Source organism: Syzygium oleosum, unplaced genomic scaffold (genome assembly GCF_021117445.2).
Source record: "Syzygium oleosum isolate NSW1041296 unplaced genomic scaffold, Sole_v2.1 Sole_v2.47, whole genome shotgun sequence".
NCBI lineage: Eukaryota > Viridiplantae > Streptophyta > Magnoliopsida > Myrtales > Myrtaceae > Syzygium > Syzygium oleosum.
This window is the reverse complement of record NW_026607531.1, coordinates 1,590,189-1,612,740: the sequence shown is the minus strand read 5'-3', so window position 1 is coordinate 1,612,740 and position 22,552 is coordinate 1,590,189. Positions and strand designations below refer to the sequence as shown.

The 22,552-nt window shown below is 39.9% G+C and overlaps 1 long non-coding RNA gene across 2 annotated transcripts; it reads right to left on the bottom strand.

Annotated features, from left to right (window-relative positions):
* Nucleotides 1-7,334: 7,334 nt before the first annotated feature.
* LOC130136663 (uncharacterized) lies at nt 7,335-8,800 on the bottom strand. 2 transcript variants are annotated; one of them, XR_008815449.1, is made up of 2 exons: nt 7,658-8,800; nt 7,335-7,565 (listed from the first exon to the last, which is right to left on the bottom strand). It is a non-coding gene; the product is annotated as an uncharacterized LOC130136663 (long non-coding RNA). The 2 variants fall into 2 exon arrangements; XR_008815450.1 differs by having other exon boundaries at nt 7,335-7,558.
* Between the last annotated feature and the right edge of the window lie 13,752 nt (nt 8,801-22,552).

Here is a 22,552-nt window from a genome sequence, read left to right as displayed (position 1 = left end):
GTAGAAGAAAATTATAGGATATTCTCCTGATTTGGTGTTCTTTCCTTGTTCAATTGTTACTTTGTACATTCCCTGTAATTCTAGAAACAATTATGTACCTCTATCAATAAAAAGGCAGTCCCTCTCTCAATGAATTCATAACAAAAAGAAACTTTGAGAGAGGATTCCCGAGGACGTAGGCTTACTTAGCCGAACCTCGTTAAATTGTGTTTGCGTTCTTTGTCTCTAAATTTATCATGGTATCAGAGCAGGTTCAAGCCTAACCTGTTATTGTTTGTTTCGACGATTTTTTCTAGTTACCTTGTTGCTGTGTTGTCACCATGGGAGAACAGGATGCCGGCAGGAAATTGCCGACTGCAACTCCTTCTACCAAAGGTCTTCTGCAAGAATCTCACAACCAACGTCTCACGAACATGCTTCTGAACGAAAGGAATTTTCTTCCTTGGTCACGAGCTGTAACCGTAGCTCTTGGAGGCCGTTCGAAACTCGGCCACATCAATGGTAAAATCAAAGCTCCTCCAGAAGATGATCCCGGATACGAAGAGTGGCTGGCCAGTGACAACTCTGTCATGTCCTGGATCTTCAACTCCATGGAGCCCCAAATCTACGAGATTTTTGCATACTCCAATTCAGCTCAAGCACTATGGGATGCGTTGGTTGGAATGTATGGTCAACTCAGAAATGCCTCTCGGATTTTTGAAATCCATCAAGAATTGGCAAGTTCAAGGCAAGAAGAGAATCAATCATTTACCTTACACCTCGGAAATTTCAAGAGGAGGTGGGACGAGCTCCGACAGTACCGCCCCGCCACTCAATCCGCTGCTGATTATGTTCGCAGAGAGGAGGAAGATCGGATCTTTCAACTTCTGGCTAGCCTTCGGCCAGAATACGATAATCTTAGACGACATATCCTCATGAGCCCAATCTTGCCGTCCCTCACCGAAGTCTGTGCCACGATCCAGGGAGAGGAAACAAGGCGTCGAGTCATGAATCCAGCACCGGCGAACATAAAAGCAACTGCTGAGATTTCGGCCCACAATGTCGTAACCAACAAATCGGCGGAGGCTGTCACTAGATTTGCCAAGGGAAAGACGAAGAAAACCGGTCGTTTCCACTGCGAACACTGTGATCGTGATGGTCACACCAAGGACCGATGCTGGGTTCTTCATCCTCACTTGCGGGTTGGTAGAGAGAAGGGGCCAGAAGCAAAATTGGCTGCCCAAAATGATCCAATTAACCCGACTGAATTCAAGGCCAAACTTGAAAGTCTTGCGAATCAATTTCAACAACTTTTGCAGGGCCAAGGGTCCAACATTAAGGCAATTGGATCAACTGGCTCATCTGCTGAATCAAGCCACATGGTACAAACTTCTGGTAAGGTGTTCTTGACTCAGTTCAAAAATCAGTTTGTTATAGACTCGGGTGCCACTGACCATATGTGTAATTCAGATCAAATAATGGTTAAAGTTGTCTCCAATGATTATCCTCCTATTACTGTTGCTAATGGAGCACAGGTCCCGACACAAGGAGCAGGAAAATTTAAGATGTTGTCTAAGAGTTCTATCGCTTTGATCGTACCTGATTTATCTTCAAATTTATTATCTGTTAGTAAGTGTACGAAAGAATGGAACTGCAATGTCATTTTTTCTGCTTCTAAGGTGTTACTTCAGGATTGCATCACCAAGAGGACGATTGGTGAAGGGAGGTTGCAGAATGGACTCTATGTCATAGATCAATACCCCAAGGCATTGAGTGCAATCCAGAATGCTAAGAAGATGTCGGAACTATGGCATAGACGCATGGGTCATCCGTCTGATCAGATTTTACACACTCTTGATAGATCTTTATCTCATGATTCTAGTTCATGTGATTGTTGTCATTTCGCCAAACAACATAGACTTCCTTTTCCTAAGAGTACACATTTCTCTTCAGAATTATTTGATTTAATTCATTATGATGTATGGAGTGCTCCCATTGAGTCTCGGGATGGCTATAGATATTTCATCTCTTTTATTGATGATAAGTCTCGCGCTACATGGTTGTATCTGCTCAAAACCAAAAGTGAGGTTCTTATTGTTTTTCAGGAATTTTGTGCTATGATACAAAATCAATTTAAGACAAACATGAAAGTGTTGCGCATGGATAATGGGACGGAATACACCAATCAAGCATTTCAAGCTTATTTGCGCGACTTGGGTATTATTCATCAAACTTCCTGTGTTGGGACGCCCCAACAGAATGGCATAGTAGAAAGGAAAAATCGTCATCTTCTAGAAGTTACTCGGGCCTTACTTTTTTCGGGGAATATGCCCAAAACATATTGGAGCGACGCTGTTCTCACCAGTTGCTATATTATTAATCGGCTCCCTAGCCGAGTGCTTGAATACAAGATTCCGGTAGAAATTTTATATGGGAAGAAGTTCAATGTCTCACATTTGAGGATTTTTGGCAGTACATGCTACGTTCACTCGAACGATGGTAAACTTGATCCACGTGCTCGGAAGTGCGTGTTCGTTGGCTATTCTTTAGCTAAAAAGGGATACAAGTGTTACGAGCCCACCACAAAGCGCCTCTATATATCCCGTGATGTTCACTTTGATGAGACTAATATGTATTATTCTGACAGGAGCCAACTTCAGGGGGAGTACACCAAACTCTCAACAGATTATGGAGAAGTTGCCCCTGTCCCTATTGCTGCTTCACCTGCCCCTGTCCCTATTGCTGCTTCACCTATGGTACCCACGAATGTACCCACTTTAGAAACAAGGGATGGAGGACGATTAGAACATGACACCGAGCTACAGCAAAATCTAGAGCCGATGGCTGAAACTCACTCTGGGGAAGAAATCATGACAGAAGAATTTTCTGGAGCATCTTCACCACCAGTTCGCCGATCTATGAGGATTTCTAGGCCCTCTGCTAGACTTCGAGATTTTACCACATATCACACGGTACAGTATCCCATCCAAGACTATGTCAATTATGACAAAATTTCGCATCAATTTTGGTGTTTCTTATCTACTCTTGAAAGTTCAAAAGAACCCAACAGTTATGAAGAAGCCAAACATCAATCAGTGTGGATTACAGCTATGAAGGAGGAACTCCAGGCGCTTGATAAAAATCACACTTGGGATGTGGTGCGATTACCTGATGGAAAGCGCTCTGTTGGTTGTCGTTGGATTTACAAGATTAAATACAATAGTGATGGCTCAGTCGAAAGGTATAAAGCTCGCCTTGTAGCTAAAGGCTACACCCAGACCTACGGCATTGACTACAAGGAGACATTTGCTCCAGTTGTGAAGATGAATACGGTTCGTGTTCTTATGTCCGTAGCAGTCAATCGTGGGTGGTCGCTTTGTCAAATGGACGTGAAAAACGCATTTCTTCATGGAGACCTTGAAGAAGAAGTGTATATGGATCTTCCCCCGGGTCATGCCTTGCAAAATGAAGAAAGGATGGTTTGCAAATTAAGGAAGTCCATCTACGGACTTAAACAGTCTCCTCGAGCATGGTACGGCAAGCTCAGTGGTGTACTTACAAAGTTTGGGTTTGTACGAAGTATGGCCGACTCATCAATGTTTACCAAATCTGATGAGGGTGGTATTGTAATTTTACTCGTCTACGTTGATGATATTGTTATCACCGGAAGCAATAAATCTGGAATTGAGGCTCTCAAACAATATCTTCGTCGAGAATTTGATATCAAAGATCTTGGAAAACTAAGGTATTTCTTAGGAATTGAAGTGGCCAGCTCTCACAAGGGTTTGTTTCTGTCACAGAGAAAGTACATTTTGAACTTGTTAAAAGAAACAGGGAAAATGGGGGCCAAACCGGCAAATGTTCCTATGGATTACAATAGTAAGTTTGCCGCTGATAATACTCCCATGCAAGACATTGGAGCATTTCAACGTCTCATAGGCAAGTTGATTTACTTGACTATTACTCGACCATATATTACTTACGTAGTTAGCTATGTAAGTCAATTCATGCAAAATCCGACTCAAGGGCACATGGATTTGGTTGATCGATTGCTGAGGTACTTGAAAACTACACCAGGAAGGGGTATTTTAATGAAGAACAATGGGCATACAGATATTGTCGAGTATGCAGATGCTGATTGGGCAGGAAGCCCCAATGACAGGAAGTCTACTACGGGCTTTTGCACCTTCGTAGGAGGTAATATTGTTACTTGGAAAAGTAAGAAGCAAAATGTTGTTGCTCGTTCAAGTGCTGAAGCAGAATATCGAGCAATGGCTACTACTACTAGTGAGATAGTTTGGCTGCACCTTCTCCTCCAGGAATTAGGGTGCAAACCAAGAACGTCACCTACGAAGCTGTTTTGTGATAATCAAGCTGCTGCTCATATCGCCTCAAATCCCGTGTTCCATGAAAGAACAAAACACATTGAGGTAGACTGCCATTTTGTACGGGAAAAGGTTCAGGATAACACCATTGAAACTCCCTATGTTCGAAGTGAAGATCAGTTGGCCGATATTTTCACCAAAGCCCTTGCTAAAGGACCATTTTAGGACATGGTGAACAAGTTGACCTCTGATGATATCTTCGGTCCAACTTGAGGGGGAGTGTTGACCAAATCGACAGGATCCTCCTATTTTGGTAGGAGAAAATTATAGGATATTCTCCTGATTTGGTGTTCTTTCCTTGTTCAATTGTTACTTTGTACATTCCCTGTAATTCTGGAAACAATTATGTACCTCTATCAATAAAAAGGCAGTCCCTCTCTCAATGAATTCATAACAAAAAGAAACTTTGAGAGAGGATTCCCGAGGACGTAGGCTTACTTAGCCGAACCTCGTTAAATTGTGTTTGCGTTCTTTGTCTCTAAATTTATCACTTACTATGTTCATTTTGGATTTTTTTACTTGGATTCCCAATAAGATGATTTTGGCGATTTCATTTCATTAAACATACTTTGCTTGTATTCTAATTTAAGTATCTAGTTCATTAATAAGTTTGGTCAAGCTGTGTGCTTATAGTATCGTGTGATGGCTCTTGCTCAAGGGCTAGTCTAAAATTTTTGAATCATTAGTCAGTTTCTTCTCTTGTTGACTTACATGTAGCAAAGATAGCAGCAATGTGTCTTGTAGAATCCTCAAATACCGAGAGAAAAATTTATTACAAAATGTTATAACTACCACACATAACGAAGCAAGGGAAAAACTGCTAATGAAGGAGATTACAAACTGGTGCATTCAAGTCGGATGGTATCTGGATTTGCTAGCGGTGGTTTTTGATAAATTATTGAGACTAGGCCCACTTAGATAAGCTGACCAAGCCTCGTCATGTGATCACACGTTAATTTTTTCCTTTGCAATGCTGTTTTAGTTTGTTTGAGGCCTTTTCTTTTGGTGGGAGATGGGGGATAAAGATGTGAAAACTGATTCAACTTAAAATTTAATTAAATATATGCTATGTTTCACGAAATTCCTTGTATAAAGAGTCTGGTATAATTTTTTCTATTTCAGTATAATTCATTACTAATCGAGATTTCTTGATTACTAATATGTTGATGGCGAAAAATATAGTCAAATTATGTTGCGTTTGTCAATGTATCTTTGTGAAGTGAGCAGGTGAAGCCTAACACTGATAGCATTTAATGAGAAGTATGCTTGAGCTTTGATTCCTTTTCCCTTGGTTATGTATCCTTTTTAGCTTTTGAAAACACTGATCGCCTTTGATGGAGGAATGATCGTATGTCTTGCTTCTGTACCTTTTCTTGCTAAATTTCTTCCGTAGGAGTTTTTCATTATAGCATGTCATTGACACGTGATCTCATTCTCAATAATCATACGGCAAACTATAAGATGTAGCCAGAGCTCTTCTTATTATAGTAAAAAGATCTTTTGCATGCATTGCATCTTTGATTGGATTATGATCATGCACCTCAGGAAAACTGGCTCAGCAAATTGCGAAAATCCAGTGCCAAGCGCCTGAAAAAGATTTTAACCGTAGAAATTAATAGATGCAGCCCCTACAGGTCATTTCATCATGGTTCACGTCATATGGAAATCCAAACCCAGCAAAGACATTTAAGTGATTGAGAGAGAGCTTAAGTTTCATTGCCAAGAGGCATTGGGTTCTTGCTGGGAAACTAGTGTCATTCATTCATACGAAAGGGCAGATTCATGCAAGGTAGCTACTCCTCAGACAAGTAAAACAAACTAGAAGAAGAAATTACTACAAAAAAGCATGTTTTTTGCGACGGATTTTGCGACGAAAAAATCGCAAAAATCCGTCGCAAATCATTTTTGCGACGAATTTAGCGACGGAAAAAATTCCGTCGCTACTAGGTCGTCGCAAATTTTTGCGACGGAAAATATTAATTTTCGTCGCAAATATGCGACGGAAAAAAAATTCGTCGCAAATTAGCCACGAACACTATCCGTCGCAAAGTTCGTCGCAAATATTTCGTCGCAAAATTCGTCGCAAATAATTCGTAGCAAAATTCGTCACAAAATTCGTCGCAAATTTCGTCGCAAAATTCGTCGCAAAATCCGTCGCAAAATTCTTTACAAATAATTCGTCGCAAAATTCGTCGCAAATATCGACGCAAATTTCGTCAAAAATTTAGTCGCAAAATTCGTCGCAAATTTGGTCGCTAATTATTCGTCGCAAAATTCGTCGCTAATTTGCCAAAAAAAAATTTTGGTCAGTAATTTGCAGCGAACTTATTCATGGCAAAATTCGTCGCTAATTTGCCACCAAATTTTTTTACATTTGCCATCAACATTATTTATGATCGAATTTAGCGACGATTTTTTATTAATTCTTTAGCGACGAACTCTGCGACGATTATCGTTTAGGGACAATTAGCGACGAAATTTTATTTTTGCAACGAACTTTTATAATTTGTGATCATACGATAAAATAATTTATTTTATTTTTTGATTTTAAACCTAATTAAAAGCAAAATTAATTTTTGGAATTTATATTTAACATTGATTAAGCAATTAATAACATCAAAATATTATAATAATATGAAAATGAAATACATTCATCTACATTTTCCACAAGAATTGACATAAATATTTTTTTTATAGTACACATAATGAGAGAATAAATAATCTTGCACAATAATCTTTCACAATAAATAATGACGACAGATTTGAATCAAAAAAGAATATCCTGCTTTTAGCGACAATCCCCATCATATAAAATACTAAACAAAACTAAAGACACGGTCCATGTGAGATGCTCACTTCCTGCTCCAGTTTTAACAAATGCCAGTTGAAATGTTGTTGCAACCTCTCATTTGCATAATTTATGCAGAATTGCTCAAAGCTATTCTTCTACAAAACACAAATTGTTTGGAATTAGACACAAAATTAGTGACATTGTGTCCACATTAAATGTTAATATATTCAGCTTCTAAAGGATACATAATGACTGTGAAGCAAGCAATCTTAATTAAGTAAAGCAACGAAGGTAAATGAAATATAGAGGAAAAATGTTGAAGTTCACTTTCAGTGATAAATCTAATAGAAGTAAAGAAACAAAGGTGCAACGTAGGTGTTCCAAATTGGTTCACTGTCCACAACTGCACACTTCCACCACAAAAAATACATTTATGTAAGTGACATGAACAAAATAAAGAATGATATTGGATGCTATTTATCTTTTAGCTACCACAAAATACCTGACAACACTGCACACTTCCACCACAAGCAGCATAATGAAGTGGAGTGCTTCCAGCACCCGCAACGTGCAAAGAACAATACACATGACTTTCCACAAATGCATGATTCTAAGCAGGTATCACTGCATTCAAATAATCAATCATTTTGAAAGAAGCCATAATTCTCCCACAGGGTATTTTCTAAAAAAGCAAATAACACCTGGTGCAACCCCCAAGACCAGAAGACAAAAGAAGGGTTTTGGACTCTTGATTGCCCCATTCATTCCCATCCTCAAAAACCCAAGCCCCACGACTAAAAGCAAGGAGAGGAAAAAGATGGAACCAATCACATCAGCTTTGACCCAGCTAAGCTATGTAGCCCAATACAATATGCCAATATAGGTTAACATACCAAATCACATTTGCTTCTTAGAATCTATTGCCTCTTTTCCTTTGCATTGCAAGAATACGAGTAAAATATATTCAGATGCTATGAGCTATAGTAGAGCCGAAAGGAGAACAGTCAAAAGAGAGAAAAAACAGAGACAACAAAACCAAACCAGCTTAAAGCAAACATGAGAAAACCAGGAGTAGCAATATTATCGAAGACTCCGACGGAGACAATGCAATGGGCTCAAACAAAGCCACAAGATCCTCCATTTTCGCGAATATCAAAACAACCAACAAAATCAGCCCTGAATCAGATCAAACAACAAAATCAAGCTAAAGCAACAAAAGCCAAGAACAAATCAGCCCCCAATGTACACGTGCACGGCATATAGTTGTAAATATCACTTTCTTGCGGTTCCTCTTCCAACAGAACAAATCATCAGGTAAGAGGAGTGCTACCACAAACAATCAGTTTCATTTAAAAGCAACAAACAAAAAATCAGCAAGAGAACTCATTGTCCTACTTTTACAGCCATGATATAGAAGTGCCAATGAACCGATATGTTGCTACTCTATTTGTTCCCTTTTTTTTTATGGGCAGCTATTTAGCTGCCGAAAATTTTTTCCTCACCTTGAGCATTTGAACATCTTCTTGAAAAGTAAGCCACAAGGTCTTTCTCAAGTACTGCAATTAAAAGTTACTGCCCATGAGTTGCACTATTTATGTAATCAGATTGCAAAAAAGAAAAAAAAAAGATCATAGTATAACCTTTAAAGGTTTAAAGCGGTATTGTCTTCCAATAGCTTCAAGTTCTTTCTTGCAACTCGCATTCAATGAGTCGAACATTGTAACGAACAACTTGTCCACAATGTCCAGTACCTGCACATAAACGTTTAGTTCGTTAAGCTAAACTGAAAATTCAGTTAAATGAAAAAGTATCCAATCCAACCTCACAATAGTGCTTCTTAATCTCCATTTCAACATCAAGGCCAGTAAATTCACACAAATGCCTATGTGTGAAGGAGTTTTCTGCCCTAAAAACAGGGCCAATCTCAAAAACACAGCCAAAGTCACCCATTCCACGACACAACACTTCTCTGAGGCATTTTATTGAACAGCTCCCAAGCAGCTCTAAGATCCCCCATTCTAACATACCCATCGACCATCACATTCCACAAAACCACGTCCCCTTCTTGCCTCCTGAGATTCATCTTCTTCCCCACTCCACCACTCCGAACAATTCTCTCATCAAACAAAACGTAAGCATCCTCCATGACACCGCAGAGCACATACATTCTGACAAGGTTACTAAGAACAAACTCGTCACCATCCAGACCACACGTAGCAACCATCCCATGAACCTGCCTCCCTTCCTTCACCATCCCCAACCTCGCACAAGCCTTCAACACCGGGGGGAACGTGAACCCGTTGGGCTCCACGTGGCCACCCCGGACCATCTCGCGGAACAGGGCCAGAGCTTCCAACTTTGTGGTGTCGTCGTCGCTCTCGGCAAGAGCCATAATGATGGAGTTCCAAGAAAAGCAATTGGGTCGGCGCATCTGGTGGAAGACCGCGCGCGCGTACCGGAGGCCGAGAGCACGTCGTCGATGTTGATCCTCTGCTTCCGATCCGTCGCCGCCGACCACCACCTCCTTGCCCTCGACGGGGGGAGGAGCCGCCGCCCCTTTGGGCTCCGCGGCCTCTAGGGCTCCGGAGGCCATGGCCGAGGAGTCGCGGGGGGAAGGGGGTACCAAAAACCCTTAGCGAGCGCGAGAGGTTTGGGGGTGTGGGGGAGAGGGAAGAAGCAGAAGCGAGAAGGTGAAGGAGAAGCGGAAGCAGATCTCATATGATCGAGAGAGAGAGTGAGAGAGGGAGAACAGTGAGCGAGAGAGAGAGAGAGAAATTGGGGGTGAGGGCGGGGCTTTGGGGCGCTCTTTTTTTAATTAAATTTGCGACGAATTTTATATTTCGTCGCAAATTTTAGCGACGAACATATTTTGTTTCCGTCGCAAATTTGCGACGGATTCTTTTTCCGTCGCAAAATTTTGCGACGGATTTTTTTTTTCGTCGCAAAATTTGCGATGGATTTTATTTCCGTCGTAAATTTGCGACGGATTTTATTTCCGTCGCACAAATTTGCGACGGATTTTGTTTCCGTCGCAAAAATTTGCGACGGACTTTGTTTCCGTCGCAAATTTTTGCGACGGATTCTTTTTTTGCGACGGAAAAAAAATTCCGTCGCAAATTTCCGTGGCAAAATCCATGTTTTTTTGTAGTGAAAGCTGTGTTTCCAGCAACACTGGGTCTCACAAACTTCCAATTTTCTAGGCCTCAATTACACCAGCCTTTTACCACAACATCAGGACAACAACAAGATTACTACATAGCTCATCAATAATATCGCATGCAATACCAAACAAGGCTAACGTACCTGGGCAATAGATGTAAAGCATTCGAGCAATGGAAAAAGATCTTTGTCTGAGTTAGAAAGCTGCTACCACTTGGATATTGGTGGAGGCATCAAAACATCAAGATATCTAAGGCTGTATTCAACCGGGAGAAAAGATTATGATTTAAATTTCTGTCGCGGGAAATTGAGATTAGGGGCCTTGGGTGTAAAAATATGGAAAACTGATGAACTACAAAGTTTAAAGGGACTTCCTAAGCTTTCCAACTAGGTATAGTTCATACGGCAAACTATGAGATGTAGCCAGAGCTCTTCTTATTATAGTAAAAAGATCTTTTGCTGGACAGGCACGCTGTCCTCATGTTTGCAAGTCCTCTTTTCTTCTTCCACTTAATCTAATCAAATTACTGACTCGTTCTCTTTTTCCTCTCACATCGTGCCATGTATTGTCTGCATTCGCAGTGACCTGGTTTTAATGATGGCTGAGCTTCCTACAAATTCTCTGATGACATACAATCCCACGCGAACACAACCAAGATAACATGGGGTTCCAAGAGGCCTCTTCTTTCCCAGGAGTTTTATCGAACAGGTAATGCGACCATACTCCGAGTAGAAACTACCGAGCGTGTTCGCTTGGAAAGTACTTAGGTCTAACACACCCGTAATGCACAGAGGAAGCAACGCCTTGCCAACACTTTCTTCAGTGATTTGCGAGAAACCATCTCGAAGAAAGGCGGCGACTTGGGGGTGGGCGGCTACTCGGGTGCATTGGAGTGTGGAAAAGTTATGGTAGGAAAAAATTGTGGGAAAGGAGCTTAAAAAAGAGATGATAAAGCTTGGTAGTGAGTTATGATGGAAGTGGAGAGCTGATGCCAATCTAAATAAAAGAGATGTGACACGTCGGCTCCCAACACACCATTGATGCCGTAACAATAAAGCTTGGAGGATGTCGATCGAGGGGTTCATGAAAGTTATGTTGTTCATGCTTGCGACGACACGTTCCCATCGTGGCCCGTGCAGGAATTGTTTGGACATGGGAATGAGTTTACGGAGATCGGGAAGATGCGGTGCTTGTTGCTCGCTAAGCTTTGGAGGCTGCCGGTGAAATTGACTGACGCACAAGTGTCGTTATAATAAGGAAGTTGCGGCAAAGGAGGTGGCGAGGTGGGAACGAACTTTGCAGAGTATTCCAGGCCGGCTGGCCGCGGTGGTTGTGTTATCGTAAGCCGTGACATGAGAGGGGTGATCTGATCTGCGCATTGCTTGGCTTGGATATCAAAGACGTGCTCTTTTGTTCAACTTTGGTTTGAGAAAGCGAGAGAATTTGGAAAAGACGGGAGCTTTGCAGTTATGGCAGTTATGAAGACGCGGGGAGTATCCTCTGAATCGAGCTCCCATTCCATCACATGAAACTCGGTTCTCTTGCTGCCACGTGGCAACTCCTCTCTTCTTCTTTTTTTGTTTACTTGAACAGAAAATTGCCGGCCAATAGGCATACGGCCCTGCTGGTAAAGGGGTTGGGGCAGTGGAGACGCTGGTATCAAGGGTGCGGGGTTCGACACTGCATTGTGCAAAAGGCAAAGCAAAAGTAAAAAAAAGGATAGGAGAATTAGAGATAGGACAGACCGAAAAAAAAAAAAAAAACTGAAAATTGCTGTACTCGGTAAGGAAAGACATGCAACTCGGTTCTTTTGGCTGCTGATGTACCTCTTGGCATCTGTAGTTGCCAGGAAAGTATTTCTAATTTAAGGTCTTACTGTTCTTTACAAACTCACGCACGCAATGTCATGATTGGTGGTTTGAGTGTTCCTCGTGGCCTCTGAAACTTGGGACTCTTGCCATTTGCTAGGGATTGCGACAGATCCTTAGGTGAAATTTGGTCATAACATATAGCGCCGACTATGTTTGTGCAATCCAAGACCGCTTTCTTTCATCTATAAAATCCTCATCTATTTAACTTTGTAGCACGCTTCATGCCTTCGGGAAGTTTCATCTGATCACTAGTGAAAGCAAAGTAGCACCTTTTCTTGCTGAACAATGAATTAGAGCTATCAATCGTTCCAGGGCCACACATGATATACAGTCTCTAGCTTTTTAAGATAAGCATCCCCATAATAGAAACCATAAAGGAGGGTGAAAGTTCGAATCTCAAATAGGCAATCGGCCTGACCTTCAGACTTTAGGAAATATGAACACTGGACATCAGTTAAGGAGCAACAAGAAATTAATGTTCCATCTTGTTTCTTACATCTATGTCAAAACCAAAGCATATTCTCACGATTCTCTCTATACTTGAGAATGGATATGTATCGATCAAGAGAACAATTGTTGAATTCGGTCGTAATACTCGTACAGCTCAGTTTAGAAGGAGGTACTATAATACTATCTCAGCAAACTGTATTGTAGTCATTGCTGTGTCCGCAGCAAATATTGTCACGGAAATAGGCAGAAGCTTACTACAAAAGAAGAATACCCCAATAGTTCAAACCCACTGACCATTTCCATGCATAAGTCGAAACTAGAAAATTGCAACTTCTGCATTCATGTCGTCACAGTCAATATGACCAACATCCTTCATTACATCACCCAACCCCTCCATTACAGGGGTAGATATCATGAGCATGAGTATTCGATGCACCGTCAACCAGAACCCACGTCCAACCAAGCACAGCCAGGCGCCATTGAACTAGTCATAGTTGTTGATTGGTTTTGGTGTCTCTTATGTGTGTATTTGTAAGGGTTTTTTGTGCTCGGGGAAAATCGTCCAAAAAGTCATAATCCTATTGCACTTTGTCAATTCAGTCCTAAATCTTTCAAGTTTATCAATTCAGTCCTAAACCTTTTCACTTATTACCAATTAAGTCCATCCGGCCAGTTTTGGCCGCTCGAAGCTGACATAGATGCCGGCCGGCATTGGCCGTCCAGCCAACGTTGACCTGGCCATTTTTTTAATATTTAATATTTTTTCGATTTTCTTTTTCTTTTTCTTTTTTTTTTTCTAGCCTTCTGCCCTCTGGCTGCTTGCCGGACCAGCGAGAGGCGAGGGCCGACAAGGTCAACCGTGCCGACCTTTGGCTAAGCTAGCCACTAGCGAGGGCAAGCCTCACCAGCCCCTGGCCTCGCCCAGGTGACGGCGAGGTTGGCCTCGCCTAGCCATGGTGAGGCTGACCTCGTTGTCCTTAGGTGAGGGACACCCAGGCAATGGCTAGGCTGGCCTTACCTTGACTGGGCGAGGTTCGACCTCGCCTAGCCAACCAGGGGTCGACAAGGCTCGCCCTCGCTAATGGCCAGCGGGGGCGAGCTTCGCCATAGGCACCTCGTCGGTCCTCACCTCTGGCCGGTTGCCGAACCGGCCAAAGGGAAGAAGTCCAAAAGAAAAATAAAATAAAATAAAATTTTGAAAAATATATTAAAATATTAAAGAAATTGCCACATCAGCATTGGCTGGACAATCGGCGCCAGCCGACGTCCATGTCAGTTCCAACCGGCCAAAATTGGCCTGATGAGCTGAATTGGTACAAATGCAAAAGATTTAAAGATTGAATTGGCAAATTTGAAAGGTTTAGGACTGAATTAGTAAAAGTGCAATAAGTTTAGGACTTTTTGAACAATTTTCCCTCTGTGCTTGTGATTTGCTTTTTGATATGTTGCAAGTTCAACTAGAGTTTGTCTGAGGACGTGTCACATATAATGAGTTTCTGTCTATTTCATTATGAGACTGTTTGATAGTGAATTTGAGTTATGTGCATCCTAATTACCGCATCGCATATGCAATCTTGCTGATCTTGTGGTTCACTTGGTAACATTACATGTTAATCATTGGATTTCTTTACGGGTTTCAAGTGCTCCATATTAGATGAAAGTCACACTTCAAATCTCACTTTATCAAAATAAATTTAAACTAAAAAGAAAGGAAAAAGGAAAGAGTAAATAGCAAAGTAAAATAAAACACCGTCACTATACCTAGCTTTTCAGTTGGAATTTTCAGTATATAAGCAAAGCCCAGTTCAAGCCCATTTCTCCCCAATCATCTCATGGCTTCTAAAATGATTTCTATAAATCACTTGCTAATATATATATCAATTATAAATAATATTTTCAACAATTTTCCCATACCATGATATGGCTTAAAGGAACCTTAAAATGTAGTATTCCAAGGAACCTTTTTGAAATTTTCAATAGTTTTAACATAGTTTACAATTCTCAATCAGTTTCAAGGCGCGTTGATATTTTTCATTATTCAGACATTTGACCGTGAATTTTTTGGCAATGTAGGGTAACTAGAATTAACCTTTGTATAGTTTGACTAGGGACACAAAGTTGATAACCTTCGAGAGAGATTCGCAATTAAACACATTGAGAGATCAGAGATTGCTTGGCTCTAATGGAGATTCATCGCTCCATAAATTTTTCAGATTGGGAAGTCCAATCATCGTCAAGGACTCTAAGGATGGAATTGAAACCTGATGCACAGACTCATCAACGATAGCATTAACAATTGTAAAGGACAGACAAGAAATTTATGTGCCACAAGAATGGCTGCTTAAGGACATTTATGAGCGAAGTAATTAACAAACTTTAGAATAGTTTTTGCATTTACAAAAATCTTTGAGAAACGAAAGCTAATTTACAATAAAAAAAGGAATATTACGAGCCCAAGAGACAACTAATGAACTACTTTTTATTTACAATATAACAAGGATGTTATTAATTTTAAATTTAGTTTGCTATTTACAAGCAATAAGAGAAATTACAGTTTATTGATTTTGATAAAAAAAAGTTTACTGATGACAACAAAAATTAGTGACCCATAAAGCAAAAAGAAGTGCTTTCAGGATAAATTACTTCCTATAAGGTAAACTACTTCATCAAACTACGTACTCCCTCTTATGTTATGTTACTAATTTGAAGATACATTACAAATTTTATAGGATGATTGCTAGAAAGTAATTTACTGTCTCACAAGTGGTGATTACCACCATGAAAGAGATTAAGAAGCTGTGATAACGGAAAACATGGGCAATTGACCATCAAAAGGAAATTACTTATTGCAATCTGTGATGGACTCTTCAACAAGGCGAGATGGCAATCATGAGATGTAAATTAACTATGCTATAAGACTTTAATTATAGAAGGTATATTTAATTTACAACCTACCTAAGAAAATTTGGCAATTTTAAAGATTAATTTACTACTTTACAAGGGAAATTTGCTATCATAAAATTTTAATTAATGCAAGTAACTTCCTCTTGACGCATGAACACCCACCTAAGCCTGCTCGCGCTTGTCCCGACCCAATCAACTTTATACATAACATGTTATATTTTTATCCAATAATGTTTAATAAAATATTATATTTTTATCCAGTGACACAAGGATGTTGTCATTAACAATTGTTTAATGATATTGTGTTTTCTCGTATATTATAGTAATTGGTAGTTTATTACAATATACGTACTTCCTCTCATTGATATTAACTTTCCAGGGCATCATGGATCACTACTACGATCCTCACACCCATTGTCTGCGACCCGAATGAATAGTCAAACCCATGGGACATGTATTCTCTTAGTTGTTTTTCTTTTCCATTTTACCAAACTCTTTCTCTCTCTATCTCTCTCTCATGTGAACCGCCATGCGCATCGTAGACAATGTATGCATAGTAGCCTAACTTCCTTTAAATTGAAATAGTTACAATAATAAATATAGACTCATAAAAAAAATTCCTAATCTTGGTTGTACTAGGAATTTCTAAACAAGAAAGATGATCAATATTGTGAAACGAGAAACAAAATTATATAGGAAATCTCTCAAAGAGGGGATACAGAATCCTAACTTATACACCTAATTTATCAAAAAATAGAACTTTAATCATCATCTAAGAATCTATTCTAAACTTAATAACCGTTCTGTAGATCTTCACACCATGTATTAAGCATTTTTGTCTAATTTCTCCTTGGCTTGATGTATTAAGCATTTTATATCATTTTGGCCTTTCTAAAACCTTGGTGTGTCTCTGTTTGTGAATGTTTCGTTTTGGTGATCTTCTTTGAAATTTGCGCCTCATTTATCACTTTATTCTTATTTAAAACGATTCTTGAATTTCAGCCTGTCTTTACTTTTAATTGTATGATGCAGACCTATTAGGTGTGATGCTTAAAAAACCCTATATGTCAGCAGCAAGACGAGGCATTCTTATGACCACGAAATTAACTCTCTCGGCTCCTCGAGTAGGGTGAGTCTCCCTTCTGGACCAATCGCACCTTCGGGCTTTGCAGAGTCAGATAATTCCCACAAAATAAGGATGTTTTAGGAATGAGCTCACCTTAGCTTATGCTGAGGGGTAGAACCCCGGGGGCAAATCTAGTGCTTAAGCTTGGGCCTTGGGCAAGAAAAAGGCCCGATTTTTTATGGTCCACCTCGGGGCCCTTTGATCGGACAAGCCCAACGAAAAGGGCAATTTTTTTTTTCTACGGTAGATCTCTATCATTGTATGGAGTTTAGATGCATAGCACTATCATGAAATAAGTCTCCAAGTTTCGACATTGACGATGCGGATACTTCTCCGACATATAACTCGAGCCATTACATGTAGCGACTTACACAAACAATGGACAGACCCGCCAGGCCACTGGATTAGTGATCTACATATGATTGTAGACATGTATAATCACCATGTTCTTCCAAGTCAGCTCACCCAGTCCAAGGTCACATGGAGAGACTTAGGAAATGATTTCACATGAGAAAGCTTGGCCTAGCCCCACCATGCATGTTTTGTAATGGACCAGTTTGTTGACTAAACAACCCTGCTATGAGATTATATGAACAAGTTAGTAAACAGTGATATGTCCACTTGATCGTACATATTTAGAACCATATCTAGGAGTTAAAATGTGAAATATCTCTGCCACTATCCTTTTTGGAAGAGCATGCTACAGACAGAGACTCTCCCTTCTTCTCTCCCGAAACTTCCACTTTCTCTCTCCTTTCCTCTCCTTCTTCATGGCTCTCATCACAACCGTAGGTTCTCTCCCGACACTTCCATGTTACGCATATGTCTGGTCACCTCCTCTGCAACCTTACAACGAATAACAAAATCTTGTCGGATTTGTCGCAGATGATGAGCAAAAGAAAGATATCGCTGGAGGGCACAAATTATCTTGCATGGAGGGATTAGATTAACCCTCCTTTAAAGAACAATAATGAATCTCACGAAATCATCGTCCTTTGTAGACAATTCTGGTAGTAAAGAAAATGAATTCAAGACAAATAAGATTCTAAAGCATCTGAAACTCTTGAAAATTGAAATAGTGAAAGAACTATAATCATCTTCCAATTTTTTTTTCTTTGATCATAGTTCGAAAGTCTTTCAAAGTCAATGTCCTCGAGTCTTTGTGCAAATCTTTCAAGTCCAGCCCCTCCATTTTTATTCCCTAAGCTTCTTCCTCCATGGAAGCACAAAATTACGAAAGGAAAAGTTCGAGAATGATAATGAGGCCCACCATCGGGACCCCCTCACCTATTTTTCTTGGATTAGCTTACCAACTAATTCTAGATTACCCTTACCAAAAAAAAACTAATTCTAGATTACTAAGTTTTAATTTGCCACGTCCAATAAGCATCACAAAAAACGGTAAACACAAGTTTTACCTATATGTCGAAATTTCATTCAGATAGAAGAGCTTTTGCAGAGTCTGCCAGAGGAACAGCTTCAAGAGCCCTTCCACAATTCAGTCCTATAAGGAAACGACCGACTTCCTGATATCAATATCATAGTGGTTTAACCACAAGTAAGATTGTACCACAATGGAATCACATGCCTTGGACATTTTATAAAGAAGAAAGGCATCGACATAGCTCCTGTTAATTTGATGTATAGTTCAATTTCTCAGTGAAGACAAAGAAGATATGTAAAAAGACGTCGAAGAGATAACATTCTCTTGTTGACAGAATAGCTCAAGTTTGTCACTGTTGTCCCTTCCAAAAGAAGGTCACCCGGGACTTCCATGTCAAGCACGAGCAGTCTAGCGAACAAAGTCCCTAAAACACCGGCAATAATAGAATTATCCTTTTCAATCCTTCATCCATAAAGCCTTTTTTCAGATGGCATACATGGATATAGCAACCATGAATTGTGGAACACCAGTAATGAATTTCTTTGGCCTCCAGCTAACAGTAAACTCTCATTAAGAAAAAAACCGAGCTCTGTAATTCTATTTGCTGAAATGCTAATTGCTGAGAAACTCAGTTGTCTGAACAAATATTTTCCTGGGCAGTTGTTCCATGTCAATATAAAATCATTTGGACTTGAAATTACTTAATCAGCTCCAACTTTATATAATAAGACTTTGATGCTGTTTATTCTTACCTTTTGTAATTTTTTTGGGGGCTTCAAAGGGTGACAGTCGAAAAATTCGGGGAGACCCCAACCATCACAATCTCGAAAAGTAATGGGGAAACGCCACAACAATCCCTAAGATCCATCTTTCCGAACAGAAGTCCAACTCCAATTTAACTTGAAAAGTAAATGGTACGTCTACATATGCAGGAGAGATCAAACATTCTTCCACATTGACTAATGACATCAATATTCATATAAGAAGGTGCTTCAACACAGCAAAGCCGATCCAGCTCGTGCAATAACCATAATAAAGCAGAACCACCATAGAAAAAGCGAGTACAGAGATAAAGAAAACAAAGCAGAACAGAATATTATAAACTGACAGCATCTATGTGCATTTCATCTCTTTTTCCAGCTGCAAGAGTCTCTGGTTGAAATCCTTGTATTTGTTTCCCATAACCCGAAGCTTACTCTCCAATTCCCTCTTTTCACCCTCCAATTCACCGTTCCTCCTTCTCAGGTTATCGAATATCTCCTTCAAACTCGTTTCTCCTCCTCCTCTCCTCACTCTCTCCATAAGAATATCATATACGTCCTCAGCCAATCTCGATCTCTTCGCCGCCAAACATTCATCTCTACTATTCCGCAGCTCGTCCTCAAGGCCTATATCTTCCTATTTCATACGCTCAAATTCTTTCTTTAACAACTCATTCTTGGTACTCTCATGGTTCCACCTCTCCTCCAGCTCTTTTAGAAGCTTATGGACTTCCTCGCGGGAAGTGAAACTGCTTTTCGGAGGATAGCTCATTGCTACTCTGGATACAAAGGAACTCGGAGATGGTGCAGAGCTTCTTTTACACGCTGCAGATAGAAACCGGAGATGTTTAAGCGGAGGGAAGAGGGACGGAGGATCAGCAAAATCGTTTGATTTTGCGAGATAGAGGGGAGAGAGACGGAGAAGAGAGCTGAGGAGAGAGAGAGAGAGACGACGACGACGCAGCGAAACAATACAATAACAGGCTAATAATGCCAAGGATTTTCTCTAAAAATTTGAAATCGGAGGTTTGTTGGGTGTATTTGTTTAGGTTGTTATCCATTGACCGTAGAAAAATGCCAAATAAAATATTTTTGTCAAATTAACAAAGAAAATGCAGCTTCAAAGTCTAAACTCAAAATTTAGCTGTATGCATATATAACAATAGAATTATAAAAGAAGAACGTGGATGAAAGTTAGTTTCTTCACAACATTAATTTTATTTTTTTATATTGGAGTATGTGGATTTCCTTATTCAGGGTCATGTTTTTATAAAATGCTAGGGCTTGTTAAGTTTGTACCATGTTTGGCAGGAGGCCTTTTAGAGGCTTCAAATACTAGAATCATCCACACATTTTCTACATTCTATCTTATATTGATTGAAGTCGTATAGAGATGAAATCTGATTTAGAGTCAAGTACACTTTTAAGTCCCCTAGCTCTTGCAATTTGTGTAATTGGAATCCACAATTTTTTCCTTTTATTTTTAGAGATTGCGATATATTTTTTGTAGGCACAAGTTAACCCCAAGCTTCAGAGTTATGCTAAGCACAACAATGTTGTCATCCAAGCTAACTAGGACCAACAATTTATGAGACAAATTAACTTGTTTATAGATGATTATGTAGCAAATCCGAAGACGACACGAATTTAATCTACATAAGTTTTACATGTGTTCATTTTCTTTTTCTAATGCCGTAATCAATTGGAAAATTCTATCTTTATTAACTTTAAATTTCAGACTAAACTTAAAACAAACAAAACATATAAACCTAAATAAAAGTAGAACGAGCTAAAGACATTAGAGGTGTCAAAAGAACCTGATCAAACATGGATCGTGAATGCAGGTGTTTCATATTAATATTATCCTCGTTCTAGTGGCGAGCTCAGCTTCCTTTTGCGTACACACGTGCATATAGATCAGGTGCCTAAATTTACAGTTGAAAATATATTATCTTAGGCAAAAGATCAGGTGCTAATATGTTTAACATATACAGTATGGCCTGGTGATTAGTTTCTGGTAATGAACCTAAACAATTGGTTTGCTTACTAAATCATGCGCCGGCATATGTGGAGGGTTCTATAGGCCTTCGCGCAATTGGCTTTGCCGATGGAGATGACTCTTACGGGGCTACTGGCCCCTCTGAAACATCACGTTGTGTTTGGACTGAGGTCGTTTCATGAAGAGGTTTTCATTAGATTTTTCTCTCTTATCTGTCTAAATTGCCAATGAAAGTTGAACCTGGTAGGAAATTAAAAATGGTAAAGAACATATCCTAATTTGTGCTTGCTGGCTGCTGTGAGCATCTAGCGACTGGCAGATTTCTCTGTCCTCGACTCCTTGTTGTGGTTATAGCAACAACTGTGGGGACATTTTCATATGATCCTGGAGCTTTCTTCAATTTTTTTTTAAACGTAATTTCTAATGGGTTGACTTCAGAGGAAATTACATCTGGCTTCGATTTCTAGCTCTTATAGATATATTCTATTTTCAATACGTTTCTGAAAAGTGATACTATACCCAAAAGGATGAAGCAGGCTCAAGCTTTTGAATGGCGGATAGATTTGGCTGGTCAAGTAATTATTTGTCATTCCTTTGAGTTTGTTCTGAGGAGATGTCCATGGAGGCATGGCAAAGATGGAAGAAACCAAGAGGAGGAAAAAAGGGTTGAAAAAACCTTTGCTCATATCATTATTGCCCAAGTGCTAAATACTTTTAATTTTGGATTATGACAACTGATAAGCTCTTTCTTTTGTGTATGGGGAATGATCTGACGCAAACTTCTATTAAACGCCTTCATTTCACTGGAAACTTCCTCTGATCAAGCTAGTCGAGTTTCCTTATCTTAATCAAGAGTCGACCTCTAGACTTTTAGGAAATTTACTCATGGTTTTTGGTGTGTGCATCTGCAATTTCCTGGTACAATTCATTATGATTAATGCATGAAATCGTATTTCTTGATTTTTTCCCTAATACTGAGGAATTCGTGCCAATATATTCCAGGAGTAGCTGGCTTTGACAATTCCAGGAACAAGAAAATCCAGCTTTCAAAAAGGAAGTTGAGATGAATTCATAAGGTGGCTGATGTTCCTCTGCCTCTATATTGTTATTGATCGACATTATATCTTCTGGCGTGGTGCATACAAGGGGCTAGTTTCATGTTTGGTTAGGACTAAATGTTTTGAAACCTTCAAATTTCAATTCTAGTGTTATTCTTGATGTTTGGCGTTTGAAGTGCTGTCCTTCGTGTAAGTGGCTGTTAACTGTGAGATTTCGAAGTACCTTGTAAGCTAGTTCTAGAACTGCTAAATGCCTTCTAAACTATTTCTTGAACTTCTAAGTGCCTTCTAACCATTTCTTTGCAGGTCTTTGGTGGTATTGCACTGTGGCTATTCCAAGACAAACACATGACTGTTCCATCTGCTGCTAAGCATGATCACTGAAGTGAAAAACGTAATCTTGTAAACCAAGATGTGCAAGAATATCTGCCTGAGATTCATCTAGGAATTTAAATGATGCAGCCTGGTGTAGGCTACTCGAACGTTAGGATCGGGAGAGTGACTTGCACACGCGGAACAGGACGAACTGATCTTCTTGGCCAAGTGAGCTGGTCTTCAATGCGGATTGCATCATCAAAAATGGCCACCTGGGGCCCCACTTGTACAACCATTTGTAAAAGATGCAAACAGTGCCTCTGATGTGGCTGTTGGGAATGACTTACTTGATTTGGGAGATGAGAAACT